A 7,614-nucleotide genomic window follows, 5' to 3' on the forward strand; every position below is an offset into this window, starting at 1 on the left:
TGGTCGCGGTAGTCGAACCGGAGATGCCAATGGATTTGAACCTTTTTTTTATACAAATGAAGGCCCTTATGGCCCAGAATAGTGAGCGATTGGAGGGCCGGATGGATGCTCAGAGTGAGCAATTGGGGGTAATGGGGAACCGGATGAGGGCTCGGAGTGAGCGATTGGAGGGCCAAATGAAGGAAATGGGGAACCGGATGGATGCTCGGAGTGAGCGATTGGGGGTAATGGGAAGCCAGATGGGGGTAATGAGGGACGAAGCAAGGGGTACTGGTGAGAAGGTAGACAAAAATTTTGAGGGGTTAGACAACGGGATAAAGGAGGTGAAAAATGGGTTAATGGGGGTAGAAAATAGAATGGCTGCCCAGGAGAATCAGATAGAGGGAGTGAAACATGGGTTAACGGGGGTAGAAAACAGAATGGCCGCTCAAGAGAATCAAATAGAGGGAGTGAAAAATGGGTTAGAGGGGTTAGAAAACAGTATGGAAGGCAAATTGAGGGACATGAGGGACCAAGCGGAAAGGGAAGTTAAACAAATGGAGCAGCAGATAGAGGGGGTCAGAATGGGGGTAGAAACCAAACTGGATGCTCACAGGGAGGAAATGGAGCAGATGAGGGTGGCATCTGGGCAGGAGATGCAAGTGATGGGAGAGGAGATCAGAAGAGGAGTGAGTGAGGAGGTCGGAGGAGTGCGCGAGGAGGTGAGGCACTGTAAGGAGCGCATGGAGAAAGAGGTGAGAAAGGGGACTGTAAAATTGCAAGGTGGTATAGAGGAGTTGACGCTGGGAGTAGAACAACTGACAGTGGGACAAAAGGAGTTGGGGGACCAGGTAAAGAAGAACACAGCGGTAATAGAGGGTTTAAAATCGACACAGAAGGAGATGAAAAAGGACGTAGGGGTAATTAAAAAAGAGTGTCAGACGGTACATGAGGACCTGACGAGGAAAATGGACAAGGTGGGAGAGGTAATGGAGGTTAAAGAGCGGGAGGTGCGGGAGCACATAGAAAAAAATAAAGTGGAGTTAGAGGAAGAACTTAAAGGGGCGCACGAAGAGATGAAGGAGATGAAGCAAAAATTAGAAGAAGTGGAAGAAGGGGTGAGCGAAATTAAAAAGCGACGGAGAGAGGATAAGAAAGAGATAAAAGAGGAGGTAAAAGAATTGGTCCAGAGTCTGTGTTCGGATCGTGATGATGTGCTCATTAACCGGATGAGGGATTCGCAGGTGATGGAGGAGAAGCGAAGAGAAAGAGGACCCGGTGTAAGTGGTGACCAATATGGTCGTGCGTATGATGCGCCAGGTGATTTAATAAGCTTGGGGGTCGAGATAGACCCGGATGTTCGTGAGAGGCCAAGAGTGAGGTGTATGGCTGGTCCGGAGGGTATGGAACGAGAGGTGCGAGGTGTGGGTGAGCAAGGTTGTGGTGGTGGTGGTATGGAATGGGTAGCGGGTTGCGGAGGTGTGACCCATGCATCGACACCAACAGGGGTAGTTGTTGGAGGGACCGGGGAGGCACGAGAGCCCCTTGGGGGTAGTGTACTGTGGGGGCCCGGCCGGTTCGGCCCCGCGCTGACCCCGCAAGGGGCGACGCACGGGGTCCGGCAGGCGGGCAACGACTCACATACGAGGTGGTCCCACAAGGTCCCACTCGCGCCGTATGACGGCAAGAGTGATCTACGCGCGTACCTGGCGCAGTTCGACTGTGTGTGTAAGGGCAACGGTTGGGGTGAGGACGAAGGTGGAGTACACCTGGTGGCCGCATTGCGCGGCGCGGCGGCGGAGGTGCTGACGGCATTACCAGCAGGTGCTCTCACCCTGCCAGCCCTCCGCGACGCCCTAATTAATCGATTCGGCATAGAACAGCAGAGCGAGCTTGTTAAAGCTCAGCTCGCGCTGCGAAAACGCAAGCCCCAGGAAGCCATCGGGGAACTTGCCCACGACATTCGCCGCGCAGTGGGGATCGCACATGCTAGCATGGCAGCGGATTCCCGGGAAAGCCTGGCGCTGGACCATTTTATCCAGGCCCTCCCGGATATTGAGCTCCGGCAACAGCTCGCCATGTGGCGCCCGCAGACTCTGAGCCAGGCGGCTGACGCTGCGGCCCGTTGGGAAGCAGCGAGGCCCCTAGCCCGAGGGGGCGAGCGTCTCGCAATGGCGGTCCGCCAGGTGGGACCCCCGATGGAGGGTGGACCCCTTAGGGGACCCGCCCCCGACGTGGGTCCTGACCTGGCGGGCATGGTCCGGAGGCTGGTGGACCAGCGCCTGGCGGGACCTGGACCATGGCAGGCGGCCCTGGAGGTGGCCCGCGGTGGACCACGAGCGGGTAATCCAATTCGGACCTACAGGGGGGGGAATTTGGAATTCCGGAGGCAAGCACCTTATCAGGTGAGGTGCTATACCTGCAACCGCCTGGGTCACCTGGCGCGGCACTGTCGAAACGCGCGCCGGGATGATCTCCGGCAGTTGAGGTCCTCAACTCCGCCCAGGGGGGAGCGGGTTAGCCGACCCCAGACACCCCCCCGCCAGACCCCGGGAAACTAGAAGGTGTCGGGCACGTAGGGCGGTGTTCGGCAGCAGAGGATGGAGGAGAGCCCTCATTGACGCGACAGGTCATTTATTGTGGCCAAATTGGAACCGGTAGCCTGACAATTAGATGCAAAATTGCCGGCGTGGGGGTAGACGCCGTAGTGGACACAGGAGCTAGCGCCACGATCATCAGCCCTGTGGTCCTTGATTCGAGCGCAGGTGGCTGGGATAAGATCCAGCGCCTGCAAAATTATAGTTTGCAGCTTGCTACCGGGGTAACGGCCCCGATCATAGGGCGTGGTTCTGTGACCCTCAAGTTAGGGTCGGTAAGGAGGGAGATAGATGTTTGGGTGGCGGAGGTGTGCGACCCATGTTTAATAGGGTTGGACCTGTTGACTGCCAGCGGTTGTAAAATCGACTTGTGCCGGGGGATCCTGCAGGTGGGAGTAGAAGAGCTGCCGTTAGGGGGAGTGAGCACGGCCGAGAGAGCGGAGCTGGAGGCTTCCGAGGCCGTGACCATCCCCCCAAGGGCCGAGGCGATAGTGCCGGCCCGGTGGGCAGCTCGCCCAACATGGCAGGAGTCCTGCGGCCTGGTCGAACCGGTGGCAGCGCAGTCCATACCGGGTTTAATCGTGGGCCGCACCCTTGTAAAAACGGACGGACCGGTAGTGGCCGTCCGAGTAGTAAATGTGAGTACAGAACCACGCACTATAGTAAGGGGCACGAGGGTAGCTGGCTGCACCCCAGTTGAGGAAGTCGCGACAGTGAGGGGCGAGAACGTCCAGCCGAGCCGACCCCGGGGGGAGCCTTCAATAACAAGTAGGAATTGGCCCGATCCCATTTGCGAGATGGTAAATCGTAGTAGCGTAGAGTTGGGAGGTACCCAGAGGGAGGCCTTACACAAACTGGTTGGGTCCCATTTGGACCTCTTCTCCCTGTCCACCGAGGATATTGGACGTACGGGCCTGGTGAAACATCAGATCCACACCGGTGAGGCCCGGCCTATTCGTCAGGCCGCCCGACGGCTCCCTTGGAGCAAGAGGGCGGAAGCTGACGAGCAGGTTGCAAAAATGCTCGACGCAGGTGTGATCGAGCCCTCGGGAAGTCCTTGGATGTCACCTGTTGTGCTGGTCAAAAAGAAGGATGGGACCAAGCGGTTCTGCGTGGACTATCGCCAGCTAAACAACGTGACACTCAAGGACTCATATCCCCTGCCAAGGATTGATGACACCCTCGATGCCGTTGCAGGCTCAAATTGGTTCGCAACTTTGGACCTCAAGAGTGGGTATTGGCAGGTGGAGATGGATAGGGCAGGGAAGGAGAAAACGGCATTTTCCACAGGTAAGGGGCTGTATCAGTTTACTGTGATGCCGTTTGGTTTGTGTAACGCCCCCGCCACCTTTGAGAGATTGATGGAGCATGTACTAGGCGGCATGCCATGGCAATCATGCCTGGTGTACCTGGATGACGTCCTGGTACATGCCCAAACGTTCCCCCAGGCACTAGCTAATTTGGACCAGGTGTTCGGGTGCCTCAGACAGGCGGGGTTGAAGCTGAACCCGAGTAAGTGCACTTTGTTTGCAAGAGAGGTGGCCTATCTAGGTCACGTGATCGGCCGCGAGGGGGTAAAAACGGACCCAGACAAAATTAAAGCGGTAGAGGAGTGGCCCGCACCACGTACCATCAAAGAGGTGCGGGGATTTTTGGGACTCTGCTCCTACTACCGGCGCTTTGTGGCGAAATTTGCGGAGTTGGCCCGTCCCCTCCACCGGCTTACGGAGAAGGGGACGCGATTTAATTGGACACGGGAGTGCCACGAGGCCTTCCAAAAATTGAAGGGGTGTCTGACATCCGCACCCCTTCTAGCTTACCCCACTAGCGACGGGGCATTTACCCTGGACACGGATGCGAGCCAGGAAGGATTGGGCGCAGTTTTGTCTCAGACACAGGAGGGCGTGGAGAGAGTGATTGGTTACTATAGTCGGGCCTTAAGTAGGCCCGAGCGAAATTATTGTGTCACTCGCAAAGAGTTATTGGCGATGCTGGCTGCCATGAACCATTTCCACCCGTACTTGTACGGGCGGAAATTTTTGGTTAGAACTGACCATTCCTCCTTGCAATGGCTCCTTCGGTTCAAGGAACCGGAGGGCCAAATTGCAAGGTGGTTGGAAAAGTTGCAACAGTACGATTTTGATGTGGCCCATAGGGCCGGGAAGGCCCATGGTAATGCGGACGCACTCTCTCGGCGTCCTTGTCTGGGGGAAAACTGTAAATTTTGTGCGAGACACGAGGAGAGGGAGCAATTGGGCGATTCCGCCCCGATTCTCGTCGTCCGGGCAACCCGGGTGAGAGGGCCAATTTTGCCACTAACCGCAGATGAGGAATTCGGAACTTTGGCCTGGAGCACGGCCCAGCAGGAGGATCCTGTCCTGGGGCCAGTGTTCAATTGGGTCAAATTGGGGCAAAGACCAAAGGGGGAAGAGGTCACCCCCCTCGGGGCGCAGACAAAGGCATATTGGGCTCAGTGGCAGACCCTGGAATTGAAAGGCAACATCTTGTATCGCAAGTGGGTGGAGGTTCCCTCTGATAGAACTTCCTGGCTGGTGATAGTCCCTGACAAATTCAAGAACGTCATATTGCAACAGGTGCATGGTACCCGCTCCGGCGGCCATTTGGGCAGGACAAAGACAATATCTCGGGTCCGCCGGAGGTTCTATTGGGTGAATATGGGGCGCGACATACAGGACTGGTGTCGGAGATGCGACGCCTGTTCTGCCAAAAAGGGACCAGCACGGAGGATGAGGGCCCCCCTTCAATTACATCAGGTGGGGGCCCCCCTTGAGCGGGTGGCTATGGATATTCTAGGACCGCTGCCCCGCACCCGCCAAGGTAATAAGTATATCCTCGTGGTAATGGACTATTTCACCAAGTGGCCGGAGGCCTACGCCCTCCCCAACCAAGAAGCAGGGGTGGTAGCGCAGGCCTTCGTGGAAGGATTTGTGTGCCGGCATGGGATTCCACAGGAGTTGCACACCGACCAGGGACGAAATTTTGAGAGCAAATTGCTAAAAGATGTGTGCAGTCTCCTGTCAATTCGGAAAACCAGGACAACGCCTTTAAGACCTCAATCTGACGGGATGGTGGAAAGGTTTAACCGAACTTTAATCCAACAACTGGCACTGTTCACCACCACCCGTCAGGATGACTGGGACGAACATCTCCCTTATTTGCTTATGGCCTACCGAACCAGCCAGCACGGGGCCACCGCATGCAGTCCAGCGTTGCTTATGTATGGGCGGGAGTTACGGGCTCCCGCCGACTTGCTATGCGGTCCCGTGCCAGACACAGTGGTTAACCCGCCGAGGGAGGGGTACGCACGTCACCTAGAGGAAGGCATGGAGCTAGTCCATGCCTTCGCCCGCCGCCAACTCCATCTGGCGGGGGAAAAGATGAAGCGCAGGTACGACGACCGGAGCCAGGGGAGTCAATACGCTCCGGGGATGAAGATTTGGTTCTTTAATCCCCGGAGGCGGAAGGGAAGGTGCCCAAAACTCACCTCCCCCTGGCAAGGCCCAGGAGTCGTCCTGTCGCAAATCTGTGACGTGGTCTTTAAGATCAAAATGGGGCCACGAGCCCTCCCTCGGATCGTCCACGCCGACCGGATAAGACCTTACACCGGCGAGCAGGCGCCCCCGTGGATTGCCTCGGCTTTAGATGCCGAGGCGGGACCCAGTACCTCTGAATAAGGGGGGCTTATTAGTGCCAGAGGACTGGGGGATTGAGGAGCGATAGGCCCGGTGGGTAAGGGTGGCATCCCTGCCACCTTTCCCATATGTGTGGGGCAAAGGAGCAATAGCTTATGGGGTGTATGGCAGTGAAAACTAGCCCGGGTGGGTTAGGATATTGTGTGTAGGGATCTAGAAGATGACAGTAGGTAACGTTAAGGTTAGTTAGTGACTGATACCTGTAGTGGGGACGCAGGTAGATTAGTGTGGATGATAATGACGTGGGAGCGCAATAGTTTAAAGGGACGACTGGGAAGCGCAAGTTTCAGAAGGGAGTAGTTAGCTGAGATGATGCCGTGTGTGTGAGGATGGAACAGGTGTGATTGCACAGGAGTGCAATTGGACAGGTGTGTGGAGCAGTGTATGAGTCGTGAGTGTGTGGATCAGCGCGAATGCGCTTGGGGAGAGAAGGGTGCAGGTGGCACCAGGTGTGAGAGCACAGGTGTGCAGGTACAGGTGTGTGGAGAGAGTTGGAGTGAGTGGTACGGAGTGGTGTGCATGGTGCGAAGGTGTGGATGGGGGAAGAGTGGACCCCTTTCACGAGTACCCGGGGCGGGTAGTGTAAGTGTTAGGTAGAGGGTGCAGGTAAATTGTGGTTGGATATTGGCATTTGTGGTGCGGTTGCAGAATGGTGTTGTGAATGGGTGCATTAGTGTTGTGGAAATGGCTGGGCGTGTAGCCTGTTAGTGTGTGTAGTTGGTTGGGCACTCCACCACTGTGAGGATGTCGGCCAGGTGAGGCCGCAGGTGGGCTCTGGGAGCCGGTAGTTGTGAGTGGGTGCCTGAGGATCCCGGGTGTGGATCGGGCAGCCCAGTGCCAGAGAGGGCACGGAGTGGGGAGAGAGCCAGAGGGCCTTCCCCTGGTAGTTAGGTTAGGGTAAGGAGCAGGTAAGCTCGGAGGCAACTGCAGTGGTGGAGGTGTGCAGGTGGGTAGACCCACTGGGAGAGGTACACGTCGCAGCCCAGAAATTGTACGAGGGCACCGGGAGATGAATCGGGGGAGTGAGACCCCAAATTGAAGAGCACCACAGTTTGGCCAATGGGAATTGGTTTTTAGAACCCATAGTGTAAGAGGGCCAATGGTTTGGCCGGAGAAAGACCCCGGGTAGTGTAAAGTTGTTAAAGTCATTTAGGCGATAGTTAGGATTGATGAACCTGTCGCACCATACGCAGCCACTTACCTGTGGTGATGATGATGACTCCACACCTGTGTTTTCTTTGTTTTGTGCAGGAAATGAGATTGCTGTGAGGATTTGTGAGACGCATCACGACGTGGATGAGACATTGGGGTGATTCCATCTCTCC

The sequence above is a fragment of the Myxine glutinosa genome, chromosome 11 (genome assembly GCF_964187855.1).
Source record: "Myxine glutinosa chromosome 11, kmMyxGlut1.1, whole genome shotgun sequence".
In the NCBI taxonomy this organism is placed as follows: domain Eukaryota; kingdom Metazoa; phylum Chordata; class Myxini; order Myxiniformes; family Myxinidae; genus Myxine; species Myxine glutinosa.